Genomic DNA, 19,981 nt, shown 5'->3' on the forward strand with positions numbered 1-19,981 from the left:
GTGCTCAAGCAACGGTTCCGCTGCCTTGAGCACTCGGGAGGAGTGCTGCAGTACTCGCCTGAGCAGCTGTCCCTATTCGTCGTCGTCTGGCCATCATGAGGGCACAGCCATTGCCACCAGGAGGAGCAGGAGGACCAGATGGAGCAGGAGGATGAGCAACAGCAGGAGGACGAGGAGGAACAGGAGCAACAACAGCCACGACGAAGGAGGCAACGACTCCATCGCGATCCTGAAAGGGAGGTCTGCGACCGTCTCATCAGAGCTCGTTTCCACTGATTTCCATCCCACTTCCCGGTTCCTGTGGACGTCTCCATCATCACATCTATTTGCCCTTCCATACCAAAGCCCCAAGACTGAAATGAGAAACAACAGCAAATATTAAACATTCCAATCAACATTTATCAAACAACAATAACGTGTATAACTGTGTATTTATTCATCACCCTTGTGCATTTTCTTATAGCCCCTTTTTTATTGACCTATTCTAATACTCCTCTGCAGTGTATCCCCTGTGGCTGCAGCATGGCTGGTGGAAGGCTGCTGTGTGTCAGGACCAGAGACTACAGATGGCCTTGCAGGATGCCTTTGACCAGCTCTAGGTCTGGAAGGTCTGGCTGCAGGCTGCACCACCTCAGGCTGGGCGCCGACAGTCCGGGCTGGCTGGCTGACAGGCAGCGACAAGTGCAATGGTGGAGTGGCAATGGTGGGATCAGGAATGCTGTCATCCTGAGAGAGGACAGCCAGGGTCCTGCTCCACTGACCAAGTGCCACTCCCCTGGGGCAGCACCTGAACATCCCCACCAATCTGCTGCAGCCCAGATTGCTGGGCTGCTGTGATACTGTGTGATCCCCGGTCGACTGTGGTGGACCCAGCGACGATGGCAGCAGTCAGAGCTTGCGTGACATCCAGCTGAGACTGCATGACATCACCAAGACGTTGCGTGGTATCAAGCTGAGACTGCATGAGAGCAGTCTGAGCATTCATGCGAGCAACCATTGACTCTATTGCAGCACCAAGATGTTGTGTTGTTTCCACCTTTGCCGCAATTGAAGCTGCCACATCACCCATGACACGAGTCATGAGGTCTGGATCCGCACAGTCTGTCTGGGAGTCCGTCGTCTGCATACTACAATGGTGGGCTCCATGGTGTGCACAATGTGGAAGGCGGACTCCTCCATGTTCCTTACCACTTCCGACAGGCTCTCAGGCATGCTTGCCATTGCACCTATCATGTGAGTCCTGTGCAGCAGAACTTGCATATAAACTCACCCTCCAGGGAGATGGCTCCCGAGCTTCCCTTTCCCCTTGACTGTGCTGCAACCCACTAGGCCCCGGTGCATCACCCAGTGCAGACCGCTGTACTAACCTATCCTCTAAGGACCGCGTAGTGCCAGTATCGGAGCTGGTGCCTGCGGCTTGGAGAAGCAGTGACGCAGTGCTTGGCTCCTCCTCATCATCCCCCTCCTCATCCTCGTCCCCCTCTACTTCTCCCTCGGGACTGGGTTGGAGGGGGCTCAGGCACAGGCTGTTCATCTGCTGCATGGTTACCTGAAAGCATAAATGGCACAAAAAGCCGCCTTAAGGTGAGGGCAGGGGGGCAGGAATGGAGCAAGGAAGGCAGACAGAATGAGGAGCTGGAAAGTTTAACGGGGAAGTGGGATGAGAAGAGGGGATAAAGATACCATTGTTGCCACGGCGCCCACCACCTGCGGGCCAATGAGCCATAGCACTCGCTCTTCCAGGTCAGTAAGCTGGCACAGTTCAGCTTCTGCCCCCCCCGCCACACCTTCTGCTGCTGCTCCATCCTGTTGTGTGCCATCTTGGCCTGCAAAAGAAAGGAACCTGTGTGAGTAAGAATCCAGTTATGCATGTGGAAGATATGCCTGCCGTGGTTAAATAGCTGTGAATGTAGGCAAGGCGTGAAATGGGAATGTTACTGTGAATAGGTAGAGATGGTTGGTGGTTGCCTGCTGGGTTAAGCGCTGGTCCGCAGAGTGTGCCCAGACAGAGGCTCAGAGGCTGGTATTTAAAAGTTGTGCAAACATGTACTCACCTTGACCATCCGACTGAGGTCGTTGAATTTCTTGCAGCACTATGCAGGGTTTCGAGTGACCTCGGTGCTGGCCGACACCTCCGCGGCCACTTCTGCCCACATGGCCCTAAAAACCTGTGAAGTTGGCCTTCTCCCAGATGGAGGGAACAGTGCATCCCTCCTTCTCTCCACTGCCCCCACCAGTGTCTGCAATGCCAGGTCATTGAAACGAGTGGCCCTTCTAAGAGGTATTGGAGCCAGCATCACAGACCTTCCTTGCAGCTCTCAGTCAACTCCAGCAGTGATGAAAATGACCAGGTGCTGCCTGAAACGACATCCCCTTTAAGAACTGGAATGAGCAGGAGGCTGATTATCGCTGAATGAACATCAGCTGAAATTGGATGCAGCTCTGTTAAAACCGGAGGGAAGAGGTGGGCACCGGAGGGACTGGAGTGCATCATCACGCCCGGCAACCAAATTTTAATTTGATTTTACGTTTTTAAGTTTAATTTGTTTTAATTGCCGGTGCTTTTAGTGTCCCCCTTCCCTTTTATAGGGGGCACTGGGGAAAATTGTGATTTTAGTGCCCAAAAAAAAACCCAAAAAAAGAAAAACACAAAAAAAAAAACCAAAAAAAAGGGGAAAAAAAAAGGGCCTTGTAAATGTCTGGTGTGTCACCCAGGTCGGGTGGCACCGTTTAATGTTTTTTGTTTTGCAGATGAACTCCAAAAAGAGTTAAAACCGGAGGGACTGGAGTGCATCATCACGCCCGGCAACCAAATTTTAATTTGATTTTATGTTTTTAAGTTAATTTGTTTTAATTGCCGGTGCTTTTAGTGTCCCCCTCCCCTTTTATAGGGGGCACTTGGGAAAAAAAAATTTGATTCTGTGCCCAAAAAATAAAAAAAGGGCCTTGTAAATGTTGGTGTTTCCCCCAGATCGGAGGGCACGGTTTAATGTTTTTTGTTTACTCCTAAAAGAGTTTAAAAGTGTCCCTGCAGTGCCCCACTGAAGCCATTAGCACCTCAGACACCGCCTCCCTTCATTTCTGAGGATAAAGTGCCCAATCTCCCATAATTTTGCAGACCATCTTGCCGGGCACTAAATGTTCAAACAGATAAAACTTAGCACCCCAAACGCAGCACTACAAAATTTCGCCCCCTCATTCTTTACAATGCCGCAGAGGGCTCAGAGTAATCAAAATGTTTTAAAACCCGCCCCAAATTGAGACTTGAAGTAAATGCAACGATGAGTATAGGAGTTTTACAAAGAAATGTGAATGAACCAAAACAGCTCAAAGTGAAATTTGACACTGCTTTCCACACTGCCCCAGAAACATGTAATTAAACACTACGGTATAAAAGTCAGAGCCCAATCCAAACACGCCAGTCATCCAGTTCAGCTTTCCTGTTCACAGGGAGGCTCAAAGTTCAGTCTTCACATTCTTGAGTTTCCTATGTGTGTGTGTGACCGTTTCTTTTTATAAACTACATATTAGGGGATACTTGAAATGCTTTAGGTAGATGGATATTCCCACGATCACATATTTAAATGCATATAAATTGCAGTTAATCGCTAACATGTATAATGTGACTTCCACGAGAAATGTGGAATGCTCAGATATTCATCTTATTCTTCAGTTTAAAAATCATCGCCATCTGTCTTACTTACACCCTGCAGAGCGCTTGAAATGACTGTTTACTTTGACGAGTGATTATGATTTAGGTTGTGAGCATTAAAAGCTTTTTTTTTTTAAAAAAAGCACTTACTTTTCTTCCCCCTCCCCAGTGTTTTCTCCCCCCATTTCCTGAATGGGCTGACTCATACTGGGATATGGCCCAATGAGGGCCAGCCATCCTCTGTTGCCTGGCCACAATACCCTCTCTCCATACACCAGCCTGAACAGTCAAGTCCCGATTTTAACCAGGAGCGTAAATCGGCCGGGCGAGGGGCAAAGCAAAGGCCAATCACCCCGCCTACCCCCCCGCTCGCCCTTCCCCCGACCTGAGGAACCTGAGGCCTGGGCGACCTTACCACGTGGCCTGGTCTGCATGCGGCTGGTCAGCTGCCTGCCCAAGATGGATGAGAAGCGGCAGCTGGCCGGCGGGCAGGAGTGGACCTTCAGGCAGCAAGAGGCAGGCAGCTGGTACTGAAGGAATGGTCTCTGACCACAAGGTAAATCTTGGGGAAGAGGTTTCCGGAGGGTCTCATGGGAGGGAAGTGGGTGGGGGTCGCAGAGGAGGCCTAAGGCTTCCGTGTGGGGCCCAGAGGAGCACCCTTGCTCCTCCTGGCCATAAGTAAAGTAAAAGAAGTACACTTGTTTGGCCTTCTTCTGTCTCCCTTTTCCTCATCCCGCTGTCTTCACCTGGCTGTTTCCCAGCTCAAGCCACCAGTTCAAATAATGTCATCCGACCCGGACCTGCATATTTAAAGAAGACCCCGCTGACTTTTGGCGGGTGTCCTTTCTGCCTGCTCAGAGGAGGAGGTTAAAATTCCAGACAGCGGGATCAGTACGGGCGTTAGTGGGTAAGTCACCTGACCGATTTTAACTGCCCACCCGCCCGGTTTCCGCCAAGAGGGTACAGTTAAAATCGACCCTCGAGTGTTTTTTTTGTTTTTGAAATTCGTAGCCAATCGCTCCAACTCCCTGTCAAATCACAAACGCCAGAGGTCACCCTGGCCCCATTCAAGGATCACTCTGCGCCAATGCTCCTAGCCAAAAGGCCCAGAGCCACCGCACCGCTCCTGGAAGCACCGCAACACCAGGCTCGCGCCACGGAGGTGGATGGGCCAGGTCCCCCACACACCTCCGTGGAGGTGGATGGGTCAAGCCACCCCACCCACCTCCTATTTCCAAAAAAGCAAGCATATACCTTCCTGATCCAGGGAGAACCACCCCGGGGCCATGGTGGTTACTCCCCTGTCAGGTCAGCCACGCACGATCTCAGCCAAAAGTCGACCCTCGAGTGTTAGTAGACTATTTAACCATGTAGGGCATAACACTCGAGACTTTTCCTGACCTCACCCAATGTCCTCATGCATGCAGCCATCGTAGAATCATAGAATGGTTACAGCACGAAAGAAGGTCACTGAGTTGAGGTCAGGAGGGAGAAGCCAGATTGAATTGTTCCTTTTGCTACCCCTTGTGAGATCAGCTAACTCAAGACAGACTGGGGATTGAACCTGCGAGTCACTGAGCTATCAGAGAACTAGCATCATTAAATTAACACTGCCAGTTGTTTATATTCTGGGACTGTGATCAGAATCACTTACCAACTGGTGTGTTAGTTAATTTAATGTTATTATTAAAAATACAAAGGGCTAACTAAGCTGGTGAATATTGGGAATTAGAAAAGCACCACTTTTCAGACTATCCACTTTTAGAGTTAGGATGCGAGCTAGTAAATCAGACTGCTGTGCCATCAGCACTAAAGGGTTACAGTAGAGTAAGGCACAGCTAGATGAGGATGACCTTATTTAGTCAGTGAGGAGGAACAGCCCATGGATCAGAATAGGACTCTGTCCCAGCTCAGTGGAAAGGAAAACTGTGCAACTCTCATCAGAGATCAAACAGCAAGTCCAGTCAGAACATTATCAGGGGATTTATGCAGATTGCAAGAGCAAATACTGTACACAAATCATTCCTCCTGTTGGACATGGGAAGCAAGAAACATGTGCACTGAAGGATCGAGTCAGCATCATGACTCCCCAGCAGAATAACGGAGTCCAGAGGAAACAAAAAGCAGAAAGTGGACATCGAATGTTTAAAACATCAGAGGCAGAAAAGGTTGGTTTGAAAAGATAATTCCCAACCACAGAGGTAAATTTTTTTAAAGTTCACATTTTAAGGTGGTAGTTTTACATCAGGAATCAAGCTAGAGTTTGAAGCATTATGAAGAATTTTCCCTTTATACTTTTAGATTTTTCCATAGAAAGTTCTTTATAATATAAATAACATCCCATAAGTACAGTAAATAAGAGATTCAGAGAAGACTGCTAAATATCAGGGAGAGATTCTCTATCACATAACAATCACTGGTAACTGAGATGCAGAGAATATTTTGTTTTTAATATTTTTAACTGCACTTTTTTAATTCAATTTTAACAACTGAAAATATCAGATTAAAATGTTTAATACAGAGGTTACAGAGAGAGCAAATGGTAAAAGTGTATGTTTTATTGTCTCTTTCTAGTGTGATGAACCTATTGATAACTTATAGACTAGCTCTATAGTGTGATGAACCGATTGCTAACTTATAGACTAGCTCTGTAGTGTGATGAACCTATTGATAACTTATAGACTAGCTCTGTAGTGTGATTAACCGATTGCTAACTGGTAAGCAGCTGAAAAACCTAATCCAGTGATAATTTACTGACTGCCTCTATTCGTGTGACTGGCCCACTTACAGACTACCCAGTTAGTGAAGTTAACCTATTGATGACTTATGGACTGTTTTGTTAGTGTGACTGACCCATCAGTAACTTACAGACAGGCTCTGTTAGTGTGATTGAACAATCCAAATTTATGAACCACCTCTCCTATATATAACTTTGACAAAGGTTCATGGTGTGGAGCAGTTCTGTCCAAATTTACGCCCATTTGGACAGAGCTGCTCATCAGCACAAGGCCCGAAACCCCTGTCAAGCTCCTCGATCTCACTACTTGATATATTCAAGAAGGAGTTAGATGTAGTCCTTACTACTAGGGGGATCAAGGGGTATGGCGAGAAAACAGGAATGGGGTACTGAAGTTGCATGTTCAGCCATGAACTCATTGAATGGCGGTGCAGGCTCGAAGGGCCGAATGGCCTACTCCTGCACCTATTTTCTATGTTTCTGTGTTTCTATGACACTTGCAGACATCCTCCGTGCCATTCCACTCTGTACGGAGGGATTTCCTGCATTCGTGTTGCCGCAAATTCTCCACTTCCTCATTTTCAGGATACACCCGACAAACAGTTGTACCATTAGCAACCCCATTTAGGCTCTGTATTCAGGGATCCTTCCCAGCACCACTGGGATCCTGTGTGTAGAGTGCTGCATCATGCAGTCACCTCCAATTAGTGCAAGGGCCACTTTGCAGATTTCCTGGTCAAATAGCTATTCTGTAACCAGGATGAAACTGCATTCCATATTTACACACAGTGCCAGAGATTGCGGCCCTTCTTCCACTACCTGAAGGGGCTGCTCCACAATTTTTGGTTTCACTTCTTCCCCACATTGAGTGTCAGTCTTGGCTCTTACCCCTGAGTCAGTAGTTGATGGGTTTAAGGCCCACTACAGGACTTAAGAACATAATCTGGTGCAGTATTGAGGAACTGCTACATTGTCGGAGGTGCCTTCTTTCGGATGTTAAGCTACACTCTCAGGTTGATGTAAAAGATTCTGTGATACTATTAAGAGAAGAGAAAAGGATTTCTCCTGGTCCTGGCAACATTTATCTCTCAACCAACATCACCAACAACAGATTTGCTGGTCATTAATCTCTTAGCTGTTTGTGGAATCATAATGTGCACAAATTGAGTGCTGCATTTGCCTAAAAATATTCGTGACTGCACTTCAAAGATAAGTAATTCATTGGGTGAAACATGTTCTGTGTGTCCTGAAACATTAAAGACACTATATAAATGCAAACTTTTCTCACTCTTCATTTTTGTCACCTTGGTGCACGGGGTAAGCAGATTGGAGGCACTCCAGGTTTGGTCTGCTCCTGGGCTTGGAATAAGCAACCATCCACCGATCCAGGATGCTAAGGATTAGCAGGGATGGTCTCTCAGTCTGCTTGCCCATATTTCAAACTCTAGTACATGCCCAGCTGACCATCAAGTACAGTCAAGCAGTTAATTAAAAATCTTCCAAAGTCAGTGGGCATTGCATTTCAACTTTAAATAGCAAAGTTGACCAAATCGTAACTTGAAACCATTAGTACACATTTTTAGTTTGTAGAGGGTGTCTGTTCTTTATTAATGGTACCCTCCTTCTGGGACGAAGTTGGGGGGAGGGAGGGGGGGCGGTGACGGGGGGTGGGGGGGGATGGCGAGGGGGGGTGCGAGGGGGGGAGCTTGTATTGTTCTGGTGGCATTGGGCACTAGCTTGCCAAAGGAGGACAGAGTCTAAATTCTGAATTCAGGTTGTAATATTGTTAACACCAGTGTGACAGCATCAGATGTTTTTAGCCTGCTTGATTTTAGTGCCATTTATTTTCAGATTGCAGTATCAGCTTTGCTTTATTTCTGAACATAGAATTGATCTCTGCACTTTCGGGATATGAAAGAATTAGGAAAGAAAGTGTTGTAATTGAACAAAACTGGTTAAATGACATAAATACACAAATTTAAACTGGGAACAGCCCAGCTTGTATTCAGATCTGAACGTGGCTGTCCACACGTGCAGTGATCACACTGAGAGAGTGGCTGCATTCTCGGACGTATCCTGCTCTAGATTGCTATTGTGCGGTGGGCGGTTTATGGAAATTCCTAAACCCACTAAGGACCAACGCCACGAATTGACCTGTTACACCTTTCCTTCTGCCTCTCCGGGACTTCTAGTCTCCACCATGTAGAATCGCATTTGGTGCTCTAATTTTGAATACTAAGAGAATGAATAGTATGTGGCTGCTAGGATTTCAGCAAAACGTGATGGTAGGTGTGTGAAATCTTTGTGCTATGTCATTTGAAATATGGGAAAAATGCCTCGCCGTACTGTTAGTTTATAGATTTTGTCCCTTTCAAGCTTGGATTTTGTCTATGAGAGCTTCTCATGCTATTTAATATTAGCTTGAAGTACTGGTGGCTACATGTCTGTCTTCGATAGTGCAAACATTTTGAGATGATGAATTACGAGTGTCACACAGACTTCCCCAGTGACTCAACGAGTTAAATCAGCTGTGGAATGCAGACCAGGAAGATCCTAGGTCTGCCCCCTAGTCTGTGCTGAGTTAGCTGATCTCAGCCACAGAAGTGGTAGGGTACTGGATTGGCTTTAGCACCCTTGGGTTCAGGAGCGAAAGATCTCATTCCTGATCATTATCCAGTTTGTTGAAGTCTAATGATAGGATCAAGTTCGACGGTAATGCATGATTGAATGGCCTGTTAACTGCCTGTTGGGTGGTTATGGAATTACACTCAGCAATAATTTAGTACATGTATGAAAGGAGGACAGATAATTGAAAGAAAGATAGAACTTATATTTATATAGCGACTTTCATGTCTTCAGAATGTTCCAAAGTGCTTCACAGCCAATGAATTACTCTTGAAGTGCAGTCACTGTTGTACTCTAGCAATCGCGGCAGCCAAATTGCGCACAGTAAGGTTCCACAAGTAGCAATGGATAGATTTCCATATAATTTGTGTTCGTGGTGTTGGTTGAAAGATACATTTTGGTCACGACACCAGAAGAATTCCTCTGTTCTTCGAATACTGCCATGGAACCTTTTACTCCCACCTGAGCAGGCAGACGAAGCCTTGATTTAACATTTCAGTGGAAACACTGAATTTATGGAAAAAGAAGGAAATAAATCATCCAGCTGTATTGTCAAAACATCATAGAATCATAGAATCATAGAATCATAGAAGTTCACAGCACGGAAGGAGGTCATTTCGGCCCATCGTGTCTGCGCCGGCCAACAAGAGGCTATCCAGCCTAATCTCACTTTCCAGCTCTAGGTCCATAACCCTGCAGGTTACGGGACTTCAAGTGCACATTCAAGTACTTTTAAAATGTGGTGAGGGTTTCTGCCTCTACCACCCTTTCAGGCAGTGAGTTCCAGACATTAAAGGTTCCAGCTTAAAGATAATTGTCCCCATACCTCATTAGCACCAATATGCTAAATATTAATAATATTGGTATTTATTCACTTCCTTATTATGTTAAAGAGTATCAGGTGAATTATTTTTTGAGGTCAGTGACTGTGGTTATGTAGCCAAACAAAGCAACCATTTGGCAATGGCAAGATCACATAGCATTGAGAGGAATGACCAGGTTAATCTGCTGGTGCTGGTTAAAGGAGGCATATTGGTTAGGTCAGTGAAATAATTCCCTGTTCTTCAAATACTGCTATGGGATCTTTTATATCCACCTAAACAGGCTTATAAGGCTTCAGTTTACACATCATTCTGGGGATGACACATCATTCCCTCAGTACTACACTGGGCGGTGTTGGACTTCATCATTGATACCTGCCCTTGCTGATAGTAGGCTCCCGAGGTATGGAAAGTGGTCCATGTTGTCAAAGACCACGCCGGGGGGGGCAGTGCTGTGTGGTGGGGTCAGGTTGGTGGCGGACCTTTGTCTTACGGATGTTTAGTGTAAGGCCCGTGCTTTCGTACGCCTCGGTGAAGATGTTGACGGTGGCTTGGAGTTCAACCTCTGAATGTGTGCAGACGCAAGCGTCGTCCGCATATTGTAGTTCAACAACAGAGGATGGGACTGTCTTGGATCTAGCCTGGAGGTGAAGGTTGAGCAGGTTCCCACTAGTTCTATAGTTTAGTTCCACTCCAGCGGGGAGCTTGTTGAGCATGAGAGTCTTCCTCGATTTCGAGGGACTGCCTCTGATGATGACTACACCACCTCCAGTACGCCAGCACAGCCTTTGGTCACCTGAGGAAGAGAGTGTTCGAGGATCAGGCCCTCAAATCTGACACCAAGCTTATGGTCTACAGGGCTGTAGTGATACCCGCCCTCCTGTATGGCTCAGAGATGTGAACCATATACAGTAGACACCTCAAATCGCTGGAGAAATACCACCAACGATGTCTCCGCAAGATCCTGCAAATCCCCTGGGAGGACAGGCACACCAACGTCAGTGTTCTCGCTCAGGCCAACATCCCCAGCATTGAAGCACTGACCACACTCGACCAGCTCCGTTGGGCGGGCCACATCGTCCGCATGCCTGACACAAGACTCCCAAAGCGCGCGCTCTACTCGGAACGCCTACATGGCAAGTGAGCCCCAGGTGGGCAGAGGAAATGTTTCAAGGACACCCTCAAAGCCTCCTTGATAAAGTGCAACATCCCCCCCGACACCTGGGAATCCCTGGCCAAAAAACGCCCTAAGTGGATGAAGTGCATCCGGGAGGGCGCTGAGCACCTCGAGTCTGATCGCCGAGAGCATGCAGAAAACAAGCGCAGGCAGCGGAAGGAGCGTGCAGCAAACCAAACTCCCCACTCCCCCTTTCCTTCAACGACTGCCTGTCCCATCTATGACAGAGAACTCACTTTTAGAGTGGAAGCAAGTCTTCCTCGATTTCGAGGGACTGTCTATGATGACGACTACACTGGGGTGTCAGTTTAATTAAGCCTAGTGACAACACTGATGAGAATTTAAAAAATACTGCAGTAGTATTACTATATGTACACCAGTCACATAACTGAAATATCTGTCCTTAATGGCTCTTTATACAGTGTGAAAATGCTATTCATGTACTTAATACAGAACGAGATTGTCATGTGACAAATATTTTTAATGATACAAAATATGAATACAACTGAGGTGTGAATTCAAAGATACACAGCAAGCTAAAGAATGGCTTTTCATCTTCTGGGATCCAAGTTCAAATGTAACCCAAATGATTAAATGAAAGGTCTTTCTTTACCACTTATTTGCCTAAGGTAGCCTAAGTGAATTAAGTTTGAGCAGTGTCAATTCAGTTGGATATAGTACCACAGCAAAAAAAACATTCTCTTAGTAACCTCACAGAGCTGCCATGGACTGGTTTATGTCAGAAATGGAAACAGGTGACAGAAGGGACATTGCTCTGAAGTTGTGGCGAAGGCACAGGCCCTGGACAGAGCAGTGGCAGCTTTAGTCTACACCTAACTGTGTGACACCTAAAGTATTTGATGCTGACACCGGGTGCCGAAAATAGAAAAAAAGAAGCAAAGAAACTCTGTATTCGTATAGTACTGAATCACATTGTCAAAACATCTCAAAACATTTCATGCAGTGAGTGCAGTGACCTTCGTTATGTAGGGAAAAAGTGTTCCATTTCTCTGTAGTAAAATCTTTCATCTTGATAAGCACAAAAGTAGATATGGCTATAAGTTTATTTGCAGTTCCAAGTTCATAGCTTGAGTGCTGTGTAATCGAAGCTTTGTACTGACGCAGTTAAACGTCTCATTTATCAATAACAACTAAGATGCAGTGGCCAACTTGCTGTACACTTGTGAAAAAAACCTTTTGGCTTGTTGCACACTTATTGAGCTATTTCTACAAAGGAACCTTCATGTGGTTATCAGCCTACATTTGGGAATAGTGCTCCAACTTTGCTCAAAAAAGGTTAACACTTTCAGAGATTGCAGAAATGGAAAAAAATTAAAATGGTCACAGGGACACGCTAATATTGACACTGCAGTTTCTTGTTGAGAAATATAATAAAATATGGGCCAAATCTAATATGTACAGTTGTACCAAATCCAATATTTATCTTAGAATTTTACAGTTAAGTTGCATCTGCAGTTAAAGTGTCAGTGATGTTAGCTGTGTTTAGATAACTATGTTTGAAAGCATATTCCTTGGTCTTTGCCAGGGCTTCAGTAATTTCAAGTTGATAAAATATTGAGTACGTCAACAATGACGATTGAAAAAGGGATTTATTTATTTATTGACATACTTTCTAAGTTTGCACTTTAATTGGCTCCTGGATAGTACATTCAGCAACAAGAGAGTTTAAAAAAATGTGATGAAGATCTAAAGCCCAAAGTGCTGAATGATTGAAAGGGCTGAAAAGAAATGAGGTGAATCTAAAAAGTGGTGATTAAATGATCCACGCTTGGGTTTAAAAAAGCTTGAACACTGAAGGAGGTAAAGAGTTCTGTGATTTTGAAATTCTTGGAAAAAATGAGTATGAGTAAGAGAGTACGAGAAGTCTTGAATTCAACGCAGGGAAGATATGAGGAGGAAGAGCATCTGTAGTAGCATATTTGCAGCTTAGAAGGAGAGAAAGGTTCAGATGACCATAGTAGTGTTGATCAAATAGTGTGTGGTGTTGTGATGGAGAGAGAAAGGTTGGAGGCTAGGGATAAAATAGTGAATCACCTATCAGGACATAAGCTTTCTTTTGCATTTTGCCCAGAGTATAAGAAGGGTACCTGCATAAAGAAAAAACAAAAATGACTGAAGTCTAGCAACTGTTATGTAGGCAAACACACTAGCCATTTCCACACAGGATCTCACAAACACCAATCAGATGAATGACCAGGTTCACAGTGGTGTTGGTTGAGGGAGTAATGGTAGTGATGGTACTGGCAGAATACCCTGTTCTTCTTCAAATCTTGAGTCTGAACTGCCAGATGCATCCATAGTTGAATGTCTCACAGAAAGGAGGTACCTCCAATAATGTACTACAGTGGGAGGACAGATGCACCAACATTAGCCTCTTCGACCAGGTCAACATCCCCAGCATTGAAGCACTTGATCAGCTCTGCTGGGCAGGCCACATAGTTCGCATGCCAGACACGAGACACCCAAAGCAAGCTCTCTACTCGGAACTCCTTCACGGCAAATGAGCTAAAGGTGGGCAGCGCAAGCATTACAAGGACACCCTCAAAGCCTCCCTGATAAAGTGCGACATCCCCACTGACACCTGGGAGTCCCTGGCCAAAGACCGCCCTAAGTGGAGGAAGTGCATCCGGGAGGGCGCTGAGCACCTCGAGTCTCATCGCCGAGAGCATGCAGAAATCAAGCGCAGGCAGCGGAAAGAGCGTGCAGCAAACCAGCCCCACCCTCCCTTACCCTCAATGACTATCTGTCCCACCGGTGACAGAGACTGTGGTTCTCGTATTGGACTGTTCAGCCACCTAAAAACTCATTTTAAGAGTGGAAGCAAGTCTTCCTCGATTCCGAGGGACTGCCTATGACTGACAGTGGAGTGACAATAGATTATGGCCCAGCAATCCTCGAAGCTGCTCCTGCTCCACTGCCGTAACTCTCCTAGAGCAGCTCTGAGGAAATTCTGGGCCCATGTGTTTTAATCATGGAGTGAAGAATTGACTCACAATTCTTCTCACCCAGGGGCAAAAGTGGTACAAACCGAATAAAACTAACAATGCCAGTAAAATATAAATGTGGCTGTTGCTGACACTTCACAGGTCCAAAAAAGGTGCCAATTGCTATAATTATTTCAGCAGTATTGTGTGCATACAGGCACTATTATTGACATTGTGTAGTGTGGTAAGAGGCTGTATCAAATACCAGCCCAACACTTGTGCATAGTGAATGAGTTAACAATGACCAGTACTGGAAATATGTCAATGTCATCTTTTATTAATGAGTTGGATTTGATTTTTGTGTCTGGAAAATGTTTGGTAGGTTTTAAATTAAATTTCACCAAATCACTGTTTTCTCAGTTGTGTGCCAAGGGAGAGACAAATGGTTTCATTGTAACAGCACTGAATCCTGGGGTAAGTTGTGAGGCACAGCTGGGATGAATCATTTTATTTAAACATGCCTTTCCTTCTGTAGGAGTACTGAATGGTACAGTGGGTCAGAACACTGATTGGCTATTTTATGTCGTAATTTAGGACTCAGGAGGGGGGCACTGATGTGGACATCCAGTTTTGTTGCATTGTGGGAATGGGATGGAGGCCTAAATACTGTGCTGCCTCAAACAGCAGCTCTCAGGACCCATAAAAATTCAGGTCTTGGATGCCATCGGGAGAGTTTGCCTTCTCTACATTGATGGGTGGCAGTGGTGAGATTATCGTGTGGCTGTTACTGACAGTGTATTAGCAATGTAACAATGCTGCCAGGTCATTGCGCTGTACTGTAAAGGGGCACTGAAATGTGCTTCACTATTAGAAACTTAACACTACAGGGCTCCATTGGAAGCCTAGTGGGTAGAGGTTCTAGTCATTGTGGCATTAAATTACAAAGATTAGAAAGTCCAAATTTCAATTCCTGGTCTGTGCTGGAATAGCTGATCTCAGATGCAAAAGCAGTTGGGGTTCTACAGTTGGCCTCAGTGACTCTAGGCTAGGGTAGGGACAAATAGCAGATCAGATCAGAGCCAAGGCCGACCCTATTCTCATCTGACATGGCCACCAGCAGACGTTCCCCGTGGGGCCACTGCTCAGAGATTATGGGTGGCAAATCTGGTTGATTTTTTTTCCCCCTGCCTTGTCCAGGGCTCAGAGGCCAATTGTAGCATCCCAGCTGCTGACAGGCAGAAATCGGTTAACACAGCACAGACTGGGAAGCAAACTTGCTCCCCTCTATTTGGCTCAGTGCTACATGGTTCGATGTATCGCTGCTGTAACACAGTGTGACATGAGATGGAAAGAAGAGCTTTCTCTTGTAGTTGATCAGACGGTGAGCTGCACGTCCTTGCCAGGTGCCCAGCAGAGGTGAGGGAGGCAGGGAAGGTGCACAAATTGGAAAGTGTCTCCACTTTGCCACTCTTGTACAGCCCCTAGTGATCAGCACATCTTTCATTGCCAGAAATAGTCACATAGCATGGGGCGGGGGGGGGGGGAGGGCGAGGGGCGGGCGAGGAGGAGGGTGAGGAGGTGTGGGGGGGTTAGCCAGAGTGGGAGAGTAAACCGTAATGTACAAAATACGGAGCATGTCCCTTTTTGTTAATCTGCATGCTGCACCATGCTTAAGGTAGTAAGTAGCTGAACCATATGGACCAGAATTGATCTCCATTCAGTCCTGATCTCAGCTGGGGGGGTAACAATTGAAATGCTACCATTGTCCTCTGCCAGACGTTTAGGGAAGTGAAGATCTGACAAGATTCTCACTCCTGATAATTGCTTGCTTGAATGTGTGCATGAATGGGCATCAGGTAAGGATAGAGCTCATCCATGATATACCCCATGTTCCTATAGCCTGCCAATACGTGAGGGCTGAAATTGCCCCTTTCTATAAGAGCCATGCCTGCCTGAAAGCGGCGGCCACAGGTAGGTAAGCGCTACCCGCTCGGTCGGTGCGGAGGGACCGCCCGCTCTGCCCATGTTGCCGCCCTGTCGACCCCTTACCGATCGGCAGGACCCCCCTTTCTGCCCAGCGTGGGACATTGCCTCGCGGGCCACCGATCGGTGCCACCGACAGCTTTTCCCGGTGGGCAGCTGTGTGTGCCTGGAGTGGGGCGCCCGCCCTTAAAGGGGAGGGCGCACTGCCGCAGCTGCCATTTTATTTCAATTGTCAGCCGACAGCCGGGCCAGCCCAACAATGGCGGCCACGGGTTTGGCCGGGCCGCCAACAGGAAGCCCGGCACCCCCCTCTTGGTGGGTACCGGGCCGATGGCCCGGCCGAAACCTTCCCTGGTGTTTGCCACCAAAGTGGCTGCAGAGTTGGCAGCGGCCTTCCCCTTCAACTGAAGGGGCGTGACGACGTGATGTGTCAGCGCGATGTGGCGCTGATGACTCGGAGCAACAGCCGCTCTGACCCGACCGCACTACCGCCCCGATGATGACACCGCTTCCGTTCCCGCTCAAAAAAAAACAAATACCTAAATTTCTCCAGACTGCCAGCCCCATGCTTTGGGGCGGATAGAACCATTAAAAATCGCGAGGTGCGACCCGTTTCAGGCGGGGGGGGCAATTTCGGTCCCTTATTGTCTAGGCTCACACAAAAGAAGAGTGGGGACTTAGGAGTGTTACCAAGAAGTGCTGCTGTCGGAGGAACTGAAACTCCAGTGCAAGTCAAAGCCTATCAGAGGCGAGAGAAAAAAAAGAACGAAAATTGGAAAGAAGTTGTTATTAGAAGAGTTCAGTACCCTGCCCCAGTGTGCCTACATTTCAGTTCTGCAGTTTGAAGCAAAGAAATCATTTTACCTTCCCCTCTCTCTCACTGTGTTTGTGGACTTGTTCCTTTAAATGTTGGCAGGAATCTCTGCTTCTTTCCTTGGCACTGCTGGCAGGAAGTGCTTGGAGACTTGCTCCCGTCACCCTGTCGCTGGGAAGGCTTCAGTCTCTCCACTGCTATATTTTCTTAAAGGGGCTGGTGGCCCCTCATGCTGCAAAAAATTTCCGAGACAATTTACTGTTTATACATCAAGGAGGCGAGTGGGAAATAGGAAAATGTGTTGGTTTTGCATTGCAGCTGAAGTTACAAATCTATATTTTGTTAGTTTAATTTTAAATACCAGGCTTTGAAAAGCTCAAATATTTCAATTTTATGTTTAATTTAAAATGGTATTAAAGTAACACCACTTGCTCAAAAGAGCTCAATTCTAAAACATTGATTGATTGACATTAAGAACAACTTTAAACAGTCCCATGGTACATCAAATGTAGTATTGGCTGTGGTGTGAATTTACATTTGGGGCCATCATGGTAGCATTTCAGTGGAAGTTTTGAAGCTGGAATGAATTTTAATGGCACCTTCATTAAAAGTTCCACTGTCCTTCCAATGACTCAATCAGTTTATCCAGTTATACCTGAGTCATACAGGTTCCATCCTTAGGGCTAATCGCCCAAAAATGGGCGTTATTTCCGGCGTGGGTGGTAAAAAAAGGGTATTCAGATCGCCGGCTTCTTGCACATTCTCAAAGCACCTGTCGCATTGGTTTTTAATTTGATACTCTCCTTTATTTCCTTGGTTATCCACGGCTGGTTATCCCTTCTCTTACCGCCCTTCTTTTTCATTGGAATATATTTTTGTTGAGTACTATGAAAGAGCTCCTTAAAAGTCCTGCACTGTTCCTCAATTGTGCCACCGTTTAGTCTGTGTTTCCAGTCTACTTTAGCCAACTCTGCCCTCATCCCACTGTAGTCCCCTTTGTTTAAGCATAGTACGCTCGTTTGAGACACTACTTCCTCACCCTCAATCTGTATTACAAATTCAACCATACTGTGATCACTCATTCCGAGAGGATCTTTTACTAGGAGATCGTTTATTATTCCTGTCTCATTACACAGGACCAGATCTAAGATAGCTTGCTCCCTTGTAGGTTCTGTAACATACTGTTCTAAGAAACAATCCTGTCTGCATTCTATGCATTCCTCCTCAAGGCTACCCAGTGCGATTTGATTTGACCAATCGATATGTAGGTTAAAATCCCCCATGATTACTGCCATTCCTTTTTCACATGCCTCCATTATACCTTTGATTATTGTCCGCCCCACCGTAAAGTTATTATTTGAGGGCCTATAAACTACACCCACCAGTGACTTTTTCCCCTTACTATCTCTAATCTCCACCCACAATGATTCAACATTTTGTTCATTAGAGCCAATATCGTCTCTCACAACTGCCCTGATATCATCCTTTATTAACAGAGCTACCCCACCTCCTTTCCCTTCTTGTCTATCCTTCTGAATTGTCAGATACCCCTATATGTTTAATTCCCAGTCTTGGCCCCCCTGCAACCACATTTCTGTAATGGCCACCAAATCATACCCATTTGTAATAATTTGTGCCGTCAACTCATTTACTTTATTTCGAATGCTGCATGCATTTAGGTAGAGTGTTTTAATACTAGTTTTTAAACCATGATTTTTAGTTTTGACCCCTCCTGCAGTCCCTTTATATTCATACATATTGTTCCTCGACATGGATCCTCAACCATGGTCTGGAGGGCCAGGACCACGGACTTAGTGGTGCCTCTCTGGGCGCATTGCTCAACTGAGCACACACACTGCATTGCTGCACACAGGACTCTTAAGTTAGAGTCGATACCTGGCTATCGCTTTCATCATTAGATGTGTGCTGTGGAGATCTGAGATGAATGTCTCCCTGCCCTTTTTGGGTAGCACTACGCGGTTACCCCACAACAGGCAGTCTGCCTGAATGGACAGCTCGTCCTTTCGCCGCTGGAACGGCTTGATTAGCTCTTGCATTTCAACGGGGATGCTGGCCCAGCTCCCATGCAGTACACAGTTTTTTACTAGGGACAGCAGAGGATCTTGGCTGGTCTAAGTCCTAATCTGGCGGGCCGTGACAGGTGGTTTATCGTTTTCAAATGCTTCCATGACCATCATCAAATCTGCGGGCTGCGACTGAGAGCATCCGCACAGTTCTCGGTGCCTGACTTGTGGCTGATGGTATAGTTATACGCTGATAGCGCGAGTGCCCACCTTTGTATGCGGACTTGAGACATTAGTATTTATCTCCTTGTTTTCAGCGAACAGGGATATGAGGGGCTTGTGATCGGTTTTGATCTCAAATTTGAGGCCAGACAGGTACTGATACATTTTCTTTACCCCGAACACACGCTAATGCCTCTTTCTCAATCGTGCTGTAGGCCCTCTCAGCCTTAGACAAGCTCCTGGAAGCATAGGCGACAGGTTGCAACTTCCCTGCAACGTTAGCTTGTTGTAATACACACCCGACTCCGTACGACGACGCATCACATGCTAGCATGAGTCTTTTACATTGGTTATACAATACAAGCAGCTTGTTGGAGCATAACATTTTTCTGGCTTTTTTTCAAAAGCAATCAATTGTTTTTTTTCCGTGACATTCTGTGGCCTGGGCGTGTTCCTGATAGCCTCTGTGGGCCGAATGCCGTCTGCCGCGATCTTTCTCCCCAAAAACTCCCCTTCTGTTGCCATGAAGACGCATTTCGACCTCTTCAGCCGCAGCCCTACGCGATCCAGTCGCTGGAGGACCTCCTCCAGGTTTTGTAGGTGCCCGACGGTGTCCCGACCCGTGACCAATATGTCGTCCTGAAAAACCAGCGTGCGTGGCACTGACTTGAGTAGGCTCCCCATGTTTCTCTGGAAGATCGCTGCAGCCGACCGAATTCCAAACTGGCATCTGTTGTAGATGAACAGTTCCTTGTGCGGTTGATGCAGGTGAGGCCCTTCGAAGACTCCTCCAGATCCTGTGTCATGTAGGCCGAAGTCAGGTCGAGCTTGGTGAACGTCTTGCCTCCTGCCAGCGTCGCAGGTAGCGGCTATTGGTCCTGTAGCGAGAAACGATTAATAGTTACTTTATAATTGTCGCAAATCCTGACCGTGCCATCACTTTTGAATACTGGAACAATCTGGCTGGTCCACTCCCTGAAT

At 46.4% G+C, this 19,981-nt stretch overlaps 1 protein-coding gene across 1 annotated transcript in view; it reads left to right on the forward strand.

Annotated features, from left to right (window-relative positions):
* The first annotated feature begins 5,794 nt into the window (after positions 1-5,794).
* arhgap20b (Rho GTPase activating protein 20b) overlaps positions 5,795-19,981 on the forward strand; it is a 181,622-nt gene continuing 167,435 nt past the window's right edge. The window contains exon 1 of the mRNA XM_070882683.1: positions 5,795-5,820. The gene's annotated coding sequence lies outside the window, so the exon portion shown is untranslated. The remainder of the gene's footprint in view (positions 5,821-19,981) is intronic.

The sequence above is a fragment of the Pristiophorus japonicus genome, chromosome 6 (assembly GCF_044704955.1).
Source record: "Pristiophorus japonicus isolate sPriJap1 chromosome 6, sPriJap1.hap1, whole genome shotgun sequence".
NCBI lineage: Eukaryota > Metazoa > Chordata > Chondrichthyes > Pristiophoridae > Pristiophorus > Pristiophorus japonicus.